Raw genomic sequence first — 13466 nt, forward strand, 5'->3', positions numbered from 1 at the left:
ATAGGAGAGGTATTCCATCCCTTTGATCACTGCTCCCCTCTGGATTGCTTCAATAGGTCCATGTCTTCTACTGAGGACTCCAGAGCTGGGTGCAGCATTCCAGGTGGAGTGCCATGAAAGCAGAGCAGAGGGCCAAATCACCCCCTTGACCTGCTGGCCATGCTGCTTTGGATGAAGCCCAGGATAAAGTTGGCTTTTCTGGGCTGTGAGCGCACACTGCTGGCTCATGTCCAGAATGAACATTAAAGGGTACTTCAGACAGATTCTTCCTAATATTTTTAAACAAGCACATTAATAGAAAGAATTAAAGGCCAGCTCTGAATCTTGTTAAATTTATGATCATCTTGCAAATTGACAAAGATATCTTCAAAATTGTCCCATAGTAGCTCAATTCAGCTGTCATGTAGTCAGTTACAACTTACTCTATCTTTGCATAATTAATTTCCCCTAATATTTTGATTTCTTTGGCCCAACATACGGTGTTACTGTATTGCTGACATATTTACTTGTTTCAAAAACTACATATAGTTCCTGGCTGGTTTATCAGTCATTTCAACAGAATAGGAGATAAAATGACCCCTGTATCTTCAAAGTGCTACATGAGGTTTTAGCACTCATCTCTCATTAAATTCAATGATACTCAAGCTAAAAGCATGAATAGTTCCCTCTCTTCACTGCCCTCTTACCTACAGCTAAAAGACAGGCAAGCCTGTGATCATTCTTTTCTTTAGGTGCCCCATGTTAACCTGAAATTCAGTAAATACAGTTTTTATAACCCAGTCCTTTCGAGCATTAGCATGCAGCTCAACACTCTTTGTTCAGCTTCCAGGTTCAGTGAGAGAAGCACTCTTGATGGGTTTGTTCACAGTCTCTACATGGTTGTCAGTCCTTGAGTGGTGATCTGTTATATATGCTGTGAATAATGCCTAACAGACACTTTACTGTATATGGATGCATGTAACTAGCACTCTTTAAGTGGAACCTCAAATTTCTCAGCATTTTCTAAATGGTCACACTTCATTTAAAAGAATTCCAAAATCGATCAATATTGTATAATAAAGAAAGAACACCTATTAGTATAAAAATTTTTTGTCCATGGGGTTGGGGTTGTTTTAGTTTTTTTAATTCCTTATACAAAAAGCAATCCCAGAGCAGTAATTATCAATCTTCACCTGACAGAAAAACCGCAAGCTCCTTTAGCCATTTTTTTACTGCCCTTTTAACCCAAGGTCCTCCCTTTCCAACAATGCTTTAACGCCCATGTAGGAGAGGAAGTGAGAGGTCCCATTTTCTGTTGTGTTGTGCTGAACAAGTGGACACAGAGGCTCAGAGCTCCAGCTCAGAGCAGCCTTTTAGCCCCTGTAAGAAATGATAAGCAATGACTTTGCCAGCTGTTGACGGAGGCAGCAGCTCTGAACTATGCTTTTCCCAGCCTGCTTACCCAAGACTACAGGGAATGAGACCTGAGCTCTGCGTGTCACCTACTTGCTTTGTGTGCCCAAAGAGCATCTCAAGGTGAAGGGCAGTCTCATCTAATATAGCAGTTTTCCTCTTTTCCTCCCCTTTTCAAGAAGCAGCAACATTATTCTGTTGATGGCTGTATTTAAAATTTGTTTTGCTAATTCTGTGGCCTGGCTATAAAAGAGTGAATGATACTGAGTGAATTAGATCTGAATTATGCTAGTGGAAGAGTACAGGTGAAGCCACTGGTTTTCTGTGAAAATTGAATAGGAAACCTGGAACAGGAACACAGAAGGCAAGTTCTCATCCTAAATCCAAAATACAGCACTATACTAGCTACTGTGAAGAAAATTAACTCTATCCCAGCCAAAACCAGACAACACCCATTTCTAAAATACAGAAAGGTCATGTTGTGCCCAGTAATTAAATACTTAATCACTGGAAACCTTAATAAGAATGTGCTAATTTCAGTTCAGAGTAGATGCTCAAAGGCAATAAATTAGAATTCTCTGTCGCACTCACATCCCTTTCATGATTACTATACTGCTATGGAACTAATGCTAAGGCTAAGTGTTTTCTGTTACCACAACCTTATAAAAAATCTTCTTAAACCTATCAGAAATTAAGTGTTGATTATGAAATGTTAATTTCTGGGTTCTGTTAGATCATCTCCAAAAATACTGATGGTAAACAAACAAGAGAGTCGCATAAAGGAATTACAGAAATAAACGTTTCATTTACAATGTTTTCCTCCTGATGGTAAGAGCAAAAAACTTCCAATGCTAAGAAGGAAGTATTTGTCATTAATATAATCTTTCATATGCCTGACTGCTTCTGAACTGATCTGGAGTAGAGCCCTAGTGTCACATTGCTTTTGAGAACGAGGGAATCCTGGTTGTCCTGCAAGCAACCTAACAGGCAGGCATTAGCAAGACTGATATAAACACCAGAGGAAAAGCACTTTCTGTTCAGGTTCTTTTCTTGGCATGTTTGTTCTCCCAAACACTCTTCCACAAGTCCATACTGTCAGACCATTATCACCCAGAAATACAAGAAGCAACTGGATGCTGATATGCTTTTCTTCCCTGTTCCTTCCTTTAGTTCTTCACTCAAATATCTCATACCATTGTATTAGAAATCAGTTTAAGGCAAGCTGTTGTCCTGCCTTTCTTTAAAACATTTTTTTAATGGATAGCACAAGAAGGAGCACTCTAGTCCTCTCACCTTATAGAAAATATATTGTTCTTCCAACTTTTCAAGTTGGTGCCACTGGAGATTAATTTCCCATACATTGTCACAGTGATGGCTAACGTATATAAATCCATGGCTCTTGAGTTTTGCTTCTTCTGCCTTAAGGTATCTGCAATGTATCCTCCAGATTGCTGACAGAACCGGAAGCAGATGCTTTGGAAACCATTTGGATTTCAATAAAGGAAGGATCCTTTATTTGGTCAATAAATTATGTACAGATTTCAGCAGTTGAATTGGAGTCATAAACCATAGAACTTGAGGGAACAGAATTCAGTTTCTTCTTCATTCAAGGCTTTCTGAAAGATCTTCAGCAAGCAGTTTAGTCTGATATAGAATGTAAGCACTTCCAATATTTTTAAGGAATGTGTGTCAAGCTTTTTCTGTTCTTTGGGAAGTAGAATCATCTCACAGCAGTCTTCATAATTAAATTCTCCAAAGGGCCAGAAGTGTCCAGATACTATACTGACATCTTAGAAATTCATTTGTTGGACCCTCCTTTCCTTTCCTGTGAGAGTATGTGTAGAATAAGGAAAATTTTCTCTTCTTCCTGGCTACAGCTCTTATGAGTGGGATATAATGTAAGCTTCTTGAAAGAGTAGTCATTTACTGGCTCATTAGAAGTGCCTTCTTTTGCTACAATCTAGAGCCATGCATGGAGCAGAGAGGTCACATAGGATTTGAAAAGTTATTATTTCTTTTACAGAACCTGACAAGTCTTCCATTGTATTTATGCACTTCCTTCTACCCTACCAGTCAGCACTACTAACCATAGCACCCATTTGGCCACTTTCTTCAGAGGGCTTTTTCAATAGCCACCTGCAGGAGTCCGTGTTCTAAAACCTCTGAAGTACCTAGGGCTTATTGTTGCAATGCCTGAAAATCATCGGACCAATTCAGCTTGCCACTAATGCCTTTTGCAGAGGGACAGGCAGCAAATACAAGTCAAGACTTACAACTAACAATCATTAAATAGCTTAAAAACACCCGAGTTTCTAAGATGTTTACAAATTGCAAGAGGAACATTTTGCAGAATAAAACTGCAGTCCTGGAGCTTAATACTCACTCTACTATTTCATTACTGCTCCTGTTTTATATTAGCGCACTGAGCAATTTGTATGCGTCTATGGACCTTTTAGAAACACAGACCCAAAGCAATTGCCAAATGTTATTTGGGGCTGCTAATATGTAATAGTTCTAATGAATAATGTTTTTGTTAAGAATGTGGCAAACTGCTATTTATTCAGATGAATTCCAACCAACCATAATGCCTGGGTCTTACTTCTGAGGTATGAATGCAATAATTACCAAACACAGTTCTAAAATACAATTTGTTAACTTGGAGGAGATTGTGAGATCGTGACATACATTTAAAGTGCCCCCAAAGGTGCTTTTGGTCGGGCTTTTTTTCCCCTTGTTTATGCAAGCAGGATCTACACCTACTGAATCCACCAGCTGTGTGTCTACACAAGCATTTCTGCTACATGCATCAAGATTCAGTGACTGAATGTGACGCAAGCAATAAGGTTACACAGAAGATAAAGGAGGAAATGAATTTTCAAAACTGTCAAACTCATTTTTATTTTTAGGTTGAGGCTCAAAAGTAACTTACAGTGGTTTTGAAAATGTCCTCAGAATATGTCCCAGAATCAGCAGACCTTTTAAGTTAGCAAGAAGTCGCAGCGGAAGCAAAAGTTGTGTATTGGAACTGAAAGCCACACAGTTTGCTTATGGGCCCAGGGACAGACCTGCACAGAGCTGTCAGAATCAAACAGAACCACGAGCAGCACGCTGAGCCTGGGGGGATGGGAGAAGAACAAGAACAGTGTTGAGGGGGTGTCATTGACTAGACAGAATCAAATCAAATACAAAATCCAGCAATTATATATTTGTTTTAAGTAAGCATATACAAGGTTGATATCTTAATGTGGCACAGTAGATTGACAATTAATTTAAAATGTTATGAAATTATGATTACATAATTTTATTGGAGATTAAACTAGAACTAGCACTGACAAATGTGATCTAGAACAAAGTATGTGATCTAGAACAAAATATGTGATCTAGAACAAAGTAGGTGAACTCAAAAAAAGAATAACTGAGACTAACATATTACTGAGGAACTAACCTTGTATGAGCATAAAAATATGTTGGAGACTGGCCTAAAAAGTTTTAAATCACATTATTTAAATCTAAGTCTAATCATGTGAACCTGAGTAACTTGTATCATCTTGTATGAATTTCCCATCAGCCAGGACCATTCAGGACATAGACTTCCTTCTGTCTCTCTGCAGTTTCTGCTGAGCTTGCAGAACTGCAGACATGTTTTATGCTGGCAGAGACTTATAAGCATTTCAACTTATGCACTGATAAGTGCAGAAATTTGCAGCCTCATCGCTGTGAGACAGATGATACTGCAGGTGCATTAGTATGAATATAAATTCCACACTATTTTTATCATGACTCATCTGGGAATTTAAAGAAGAGACAGTCTCCCCTCCTGCAGCTGAGAAAGGCCAGGAAAAAAAACCTCTGGAGAATTCAGGCAGCTGGGCTGGAGAAACATTTTGGTTTTGTGCAACTCGTAACTTCAAGCATTTGGAAAGCACAGCAAATACAGACAAGGGAGGAAAAAGACTTGGGCATATAACTGTTAGTAAAAAAAGAGTGCTCCAAGAGAAAGGACAGGTAGTACTCTGCAGCACTTCTCTGAATGCTCTGTATAGCCCTGATCTTTCCCATTATTGATGTAGAGTTTTTTAACACTAGATGAAGTGTTAAAAATAGATTGGAGTAGCTTGTCACATACACAACCACAGAAGGCAATTAACAGTTGAGGATGGCCGAATCGACTTCATAGCAACACAGACAATAACATCTCTGTGACTGTGATCCTGATTATGCTGAAGCCAGCTCTCCCATCTTGGGATCCACCGGAAGAATCTGAGTTTAAAAAATGTATTAAATTGTTTAAGGAAGTCATGTGTGTCTGTGTCCTGAATCCTTCTCCTGATTGTTCAACATTGAATCAGCACAAGTGAGGGCAAGCAGGCAGACAGAGGCAGACAAGAAGCTGGTGGGAAGAACTTTCTAAAGCAGTTATGCCTCTTTAAAAATACTGTGTGAAATGGCACCAGGGAAGATCTGATCTGGAGAAAGGGGACCTCTGCATTCCCCTCCAGGAAAAGGCTGGAATGATCCAGCCTAAAGGCTTAACTTGGAGGGTCTGCGGCTCAACTGTTTCTTGCTGCAATGAACCTCTGTGGCAATCCCCTGACCTAGAGAATGCTGTCCTCACTGGAAGAATAAATGGTCTCATGGTGTCCAGCCTGGCAAACCAGAGTTGACCTGGACACAGCTGTGGTCAGGACGGCAGAGTGGAAAAATGACGTAATTTTAGAAGAAAGGGTCAACTTGTGTGCATTGGCTTTGTATATTGGTTCAAAAATTATTTTCTCAGTCACATTTAACTCCAAATTGTACATTATATGTATTGGTATAAACTTGTCAGAATGTTTCCTTGCTGGTATTTTAAAATGGAAATTAATTAAAAAAAAAAAAAAAAAAGGAATGATGAGCAAGCTATTTCTGATGAAATTTTTCTCTCCCCCTGTAAATACACTGCCTGGGCTGGGGGCTCTCTCACAGCCTGTCATGCCCCACAGACCCAGCCAGGGACAGGGCAGGACAGGGGGCAGCCTGGGCAGATCCAGCCCTGGGCATCAGCCACCTCCCTGGGGCAAGTGGTGGCCAAGGCTGGGACAGGAGCTTAGGCATTCTAGGGCCACCTTCCCCTGGCTCCAAAGGAATGGATCAGCCAAAGTTGCCCTGTCTCTAAGCCAGCCCTAGGCTGGCAGCCAGATCCCCAGAGGGGGTGCTCTCAGAGCCCTCACAGCCCTCTCAGAGACAGGTGAGGATTCCTGGGAATGCATTTCTTTTGCTGAGAGGAGGGAGAAGCCCTTTTGATGCCTGTGTGATATTTGCTCTTGTGATCCATGCCATCTCAAAAGAGGAGTGGGAAGACTGAAGGGTGGTAATCAATAGGGCAGGAAACGTAGAAGAAAATGAGAGATTGATTAATTGCCAGAATTATGCTGCCATGAGCCTTGGAACCATTAGTGTACTGCAGCTTCCAGTAGAGCTCAATCCCTCATTGCAGTACCACCTGCTGCTTTCCAGAAGATTGTGATGTGATTGGCCTATATAATATATGTGACATTCTTTTACATCAAAAAGATTTATTCTGTAATGCCATAAATATTCCCTAACTTAATAAAGCCAGGTGAATCTGGGGTGTAGATCTTGCCCAGGGAAACACCAAGGATGTCGATTTTGCCCACGAAGGTGTGACATGCCCCTCTGCACACTCACTGCACAAGTTTAGCACTCTAATGAAGCAGCCACATTGTTTTCATCCTAAAAAACATCCCATTCATTGTTTTCATTCAGTACCTTCTTCAGTGTTCCCCATGCAGCACATGGCCAGACACTCCCACAACTACTTTAGCAGACATCATTCAAATTAGATGGTGATCACATCTTCAGTTCTCACAGAGCTCTTCTTTCTGGTTCTTCCACAGGCACTAAAAATGCCAGTTATATGGCATTCCTGACACCCCTACAATTCAACCTCTGAGGAACTGAGTCACAGGTAAGTGCGAGCTCCTTCCTTTGGATGAACGCTGGAGATGATGAGCTCCTGATACTTCAGATGATACTGCAATTTTTAGCTCATAACCATTCTCTCATGGCTCCAATCCACCAGTTCTACCTTTGTGAGCCCTTTGCATCTCTGTTAGCATGGCCTTAAGAAACTTGCAATTGGAGACCAGAAAGGAAGGAGCAATGATCCTAGTGATCCTCAGAGGAAAATAAGGTTTTATATGGCTTGCTTAGCATCACAGAGGAGTCCTGGGCCATAGATCCAGCTGTCTAAACTTGCATTTCATTGAACTGGCATGACATAATTTCTTTGCTGAAACACACTCAATCAGATTCCCAAAATTTTTAACAAGGGTTTTTCAGGTAATGGCACTCTCCTTCACTGCAGTATGATGACACCAGAGCACCTGAAACATCTTTAAAGTGCACACAAAGTGCAACAAAATAGTCTTAGACGCAATATTAAAATAGAAGTTTTTAACTTTGGAAGGCTAAAAATTGAAACTTTTTTTGTTGTTGTTGTTGTTTTGAAAGGGCTAGCATAATTTTAACATGTCTCATCCAACAATTTTAAGTTGTTAAAGGAGTCCTTGTAAAATCTGCTTTCTTTGGTAATATGCATGCTATTATTATGTTCCACATGCAAATTAAATGTGAAGAACCAATTACACACTGCCTTTTATGTTAGTGAGTAGTTTTCAAGTGTAGGAAGTGTAATAAGTACATTTCTTTCAGAGAGGGGAGTTTTAAATAGTATTTTTTTACATCCACTCCATACTTATATTTCCTTATTAGCAATGACTGTGAGGAGCTCAGATGAGAAGAGTCAGGACCTATAATCTCAAAGACAGATTTTGCAATCTTCAACCACTTGAATATTCTTTCTTCAGTTGTGTCCAGTAAGACAAAAAACCTGAATTTGGGAGGTACTGAAGTGAAAGCCATCTGATGAGTGAGAGATTCAACATAGGAGGATGCAGGGCTTCTTGATACCACCTACACCAACAAGAACTTAAGAGTCACAATGTGACCCTGCTCAGGACTAACAAACCAATGGGGAGCCCTGGGTGGGCTCAGCCCCATTGCAAACAAGGGAGATAAACAGCTGGTGCCTACAGAAGTGGCAGGAGAGAGGTGCAGTAGGGCTGGAGGCAGGACGGAGAGTCTGCCCTGCAGGGATGTCCCCGGCCCCCTGCACAGAGTACGTGTGACCGAGGAGCCACGGGGAGCTGTTCAGCTCCTGGCACTCCATCTGCCAGCAGCATGGTGGGCCTGCAGAGTGAAGGAGGTACATCCTCCTAACATGCCAGGTGTGAGTCAACACCTGCATCCTCTTTGAAATGCTTCCTCCTTCTCCATGCCACGGAAAAGTTGTACACAACACGGAATATGCAGTGACAGCAGTTGGCAGCTGCTTAAGCCCAGGCAACTATTTCATCATTAGTCTGAGTGCAGAGTCATGCAAACTGATCACGTTTATTGCTGATTTTGTTTATACTTCTGTATACTAACGGGTTTTCAGCCAAGAGTAACTCCCTTGTTCAGACCCAACTCATTTGCAGCAGAAGTGATCCTCAACCCTGCTGCATCTGTGTGCACCCTTGCGAAAACAGAGGGAGGGTGGCAACAGCATTGGGAGCAGTGCCAATCTTGCCTTGCCAACATGGATGTATTCTCTAAAATATCCAGAGCTGCTGTACACAGGGAACTGTGGTAAAAAGGACAAGCAGATGTGATTTACCTAATTGATGGCCTAATTAGGATCTGAAGAAGAGGTGGGTGATTTAGTGCTGTTGGAAAACAAGTTATTGAAAGGATTGAAAATTGATATAAAAGGTCTCAGTGGTGTTTAATAAACAGAATTCACTCCAAAATGTTTTAAAGTGTTCCAGACCTCATTTTCTACCACAGCTCTGCCAGACTACGAACACCACGTTCAGTATAGAGCCAAGAGAGCACAGCTGGGGTGAGTGGGGGTTGCCACTGTTTTCTTGCTCTCCTCTGTTTGATGTGATGCCTGTCCCTTAGACTGTGGCATTAGTCAGCAGACAAAACAGTGTGCAACATGCCTCTCACTTCAGTGAAACTCCCACGTTCATTAAACCATGTTTTGTTCAGCAATTTCCACTCAGTTGCATTTTTAAGTGCTTCAAAACAAGTCACTCTGGGCTGGATGTGGTTTAAAAAGCAGAGAATTGCAATGCTCAGCCCTGAGGTGATCTTCCTGGAGTTAACATCTTCCTTCTATTTGCTCATTTGCCACCTTATCAGGGTTTTTTTAATGTTTCCCACAAAAAGGAATAAACTGTTGGATCTTCCACGGGGTTGTCGAAGTCTAGCCAGCAGTCATGAGGTGGTGCTGCACCATGAGGGAAACCAGATGTCTCTAGGCCAACCTTGTTCTTAGATTTCTAAAACAGATATTTGGGCAGGGGAGGCTGGGAAGAGAAGACTTCTGCTTGATTGTTTGGAAACCCAGTAGGTTTTTTTTACAAAGATGATCTTGAGATGAGTGAGGAGCAAAGGCAACATGTAGGTGACAAGGAAGGATCTTGCACAGTCTGAGTCACTTAGCAGTTTGCCCCTTGGGAAAGGAAACTATTCAGTCCAGGGAATCACTGGTGATGGGATTGCTGACAGAGTTACCTTTGAAGTCAGCTTTGGTGCCACAACTGGGCAAAGAGTAATGTGAGTGACAGCAAATCTGGCTTCCTGTGTAAAGTGATCCTACTTGCAAATCATCTCTCTCATTTTGTATCTGGATAGCTCATCAAGCTATGTCATGTTCATACCATGTTTGTGTAGAGGAGGGATCCCACACCTGTGGGATACTGCCTTAGCCACCGTCAGCAAAGAATGGTCATCTCTTATCACTTAGAAAGGGAGATTATTAAAGAATCTGGTTTCCTAAAAATAGAGTCTCCAGGTGTTTTGCAAATCCAGCTTCTCACACAGACACAAAGGATTTGATCCTTCCTGGATTGATTCAATCAAATTTGACACAGATGCAGGGATTCAAAGGTAATTACCATCTTTAAAAAATATGAGAGGTTAAGGAGAGAGCCTCTATGAGACAGCCTTGTGAAAACAACTGAAGAATCTATTCTGGACAGAGACTTCATGGTTCTATCATTATGGGGGAGGGAGGGGGTGTGGGGAAGGGGGAAAAACCCAACAAGCAAGAAACAATTTCCCCCAAAATGTCAATCAAAATAGCAAATAGCACCGTCTTAGATACCAAACTCAATCAGTCAATCAATAAGACATAGCTTAGTAGAAACTCTGACTCCAGTAGCTCAGATATTCACAGGATAGTTTGCTCTCTGTAGGAAGCCCTCTTCTTTGAACTTGCTTCCTCCACTTGGTCAAAAAAAAAATCCATTAATGATCTTCCCAGTACAGGGCTTGCCTTTAAAGACTTGGGGATTGTTGCAGGAAAGGCCTTGAAAGGGTGAATGAAAAATATGTTTTGCTGATGGTTGAAATTATTTGTGGTTTAGATTGATTTTATTTTAGTTTTGTAACAAAGAAATCTGAAATATTTAGATGTATTTTCTTGTACATTTGTATTGGAAAATGAAATATAGTAAATCTATGAATAAGCATTATCCAGTCTTTGTTTTACAACCCTAAAGAGATGTAGCCCACAAAATAAATGAGCACAATATCACTGAGTGGTGGACTTTGGTCAGAGTAAGCTGAAAGATGCAAAACCATAATGAGATGTGCTAGCTTAAGCAAGAAGGACATTAGTATCCAGCCAATGATATTATTCCCTTCTCGTTTACACCCTGTTTATTTCAAGAATCCTGTGAAGTTCTGATCTTAAAAAACATAGCCTGTGTACTTCTGAGGGGAGAGAAATATGCAAAACTGTTGATGTGGCTTCATCATGTGTTTAGAAATGAACCAAGGTGTTTATTTTGTTCTCTTGCTATTTACACCCAGTTGAGAACTGACCTCATTCAGCACAACAGAAATGCCACCTTTCAGGTGATTAGAAAGATTTAAACAGGAAACAGGGTAGTTTTTTCTCTTTTTTCTCTTTCTTTCTTTCTTTCTTTCTTTCTTTCTTTCTTTCTTTCTTTCTTTCTTTCTTTCTTTCTTTCTTTCTTTCTTTCTTTCTTTCTTTCTTTCTTTCTTTCTTTCTTTCTTTCTTTCTTTCTTTCTTTCTTTCTTTCTTTCTTTCTTTCTTTCTTTCTTTCTCTCTCTCTCCCTCTCTCTCTCTCTCTCTCTCTCTCTCTCTCTCTCTCTCTCTCTCTCTCTCTCTCTCCATTAATTACTGATCCAACATCCTCTTGATACTGGAGAAAAAGGAGCTGAGAAAAATTATTTATGAAATTTTCAGGTATAGGTAGAGTCAAGAAGGGACTTGGCAGTTATGTCTACTCCCCTAATTTGCTGCTTTATCTTGAAGGTGCCTGAGATATTGAGGATACTAAGTGCCTGACACTGGGAATTGCCAAGATGCCATCAGCACCAAACAAATTTCTGTCACTGAAGTTCTGTGAAGTTCTGTGCCTCCCCAAGGAGGCAGCAATCAAGCACCTGCAGCCTCCATGGGTTGGTACCAATGCTCCAGCTCCAAAACACAGGGTTTGGCCCTCCAGTTTCTGCCACTAAAATCCCATGAAATCTGTTTCTTTTCAGCCATCACTCTTGGCTAGACTATGAGTCAAATTTAGGATTTTCCATCCAAGCTCTTAATTTGCTTCCCCAACAACACTGAAAGCACTAAGTATATGGTTTGGATACTCTCTTACTGACTAAGACCTCATATACATTATCATCTGACACATTGCACAGCTGGGCACACATCTCCAATGGGATCTTCTACTCCAGCCATAACATATCAAACAAATCTCTCGTAACTGTCCCTTCAAACCAGAACAGCTTTTCACACATCCCTAAGATCACCCAAACCAGAACTCATTGGATCTAAAAGCCCTCAGAGAGTCCATTTTCTCAGATTTGGAGAGATTTTGAATGGTGCGGGTCATATTGAGTGAAGCTGTTACTGTCTGGACAACAGAGGATTGAGGAGGCATTAAAGGTATAAATATAAATATTTTTTTTTTAAATAAAAAATAAAAAATATATTAAAAATATATAAAACACCTTATTTCTGCTTGAAGTCAAGCATATTTCCTCCATGCTCATCTCCGGTGCGCAATACCCTGGAATTTTTCCCCCTGCAATGCTAACTAGTCTGCTATAAGAGAAAGCCCAGTTGACTTTGAAGTGCTAAGTATGCTTAAATTTGCTGCAGGCTTCAGTACCCCTGAGGGTCCTAAGGCCTACAAATCATTTTTATTCATTTAAAATGAAATAGAAATTAAAAAAAAAAAATCAATACAGCTGAAAAAAAGACACTGGAGAGTTTTGTAACGCCCTCACTCTCCCTATGGCGTTTCGTCTTCAACCTAATGGGATCTCCTTTATCTTTTCTTCTGGAGAAAATTCTGCTTTATTTCAAAGCAAAGTAGAATTTGACAAATGGCCTGGAAAAGGCAAAAAATATTGCTGCCATAACTGTGTCTGTTGTGAATTAGGACTGTTGGTGTGTTTGTTTGCATATTCTGCCAGCAGTGTATATGGAGACAAGCTCCAATGAAAGTGCTGTCACAGAAGAACTTATTACTGCACCACAGGGTATGACTGCAGCAAAGATGCCGTGTTTCAGCAGCCCCAGGAACACTGCAGTGGAGACCCTGAGTTGAACTTTGTCACACAAGAGGAGGCTTTAGCTGGTAGCCTGTGCTGATATCTGCGCTTCCATATCTTCCGTGCTGCTACTTATATTTTAGCCCTCCTGAAGCTACTGAAGACGCATCTGCCACACTTCTGTCACACACCCAGTTACTCTGCAAGAGTAACCCAAGAGTGACCCAAGGGAGCACACATTTAGTGTTTGGAGGCAATTTTCCTCCTCCTGTTTGTGGAAGCAGGAAGCTCAAGGAACAAATGCGTCATCCAGCCAACTTGCATCAACAGATTAAATACTGTAACCCTGCTATTCAGCCTGTGGTTACCTCTGCGCTATTCACATGAATATTCCCCAAAATATTGAAATATTTCTGGGAAATCCTTGTCAC

The sequence above is a fragment of the Fringilla coelebs genome, assembly GCF_963513975.1.
Source record: "Fringilla coelebs genome assembly, chromosome: 1".
NCBI lineage: Eukaryota > Metazoa > Chordata > Aves > Passeriformes > Fringillidae > Fringilla > Fringilla coelebs.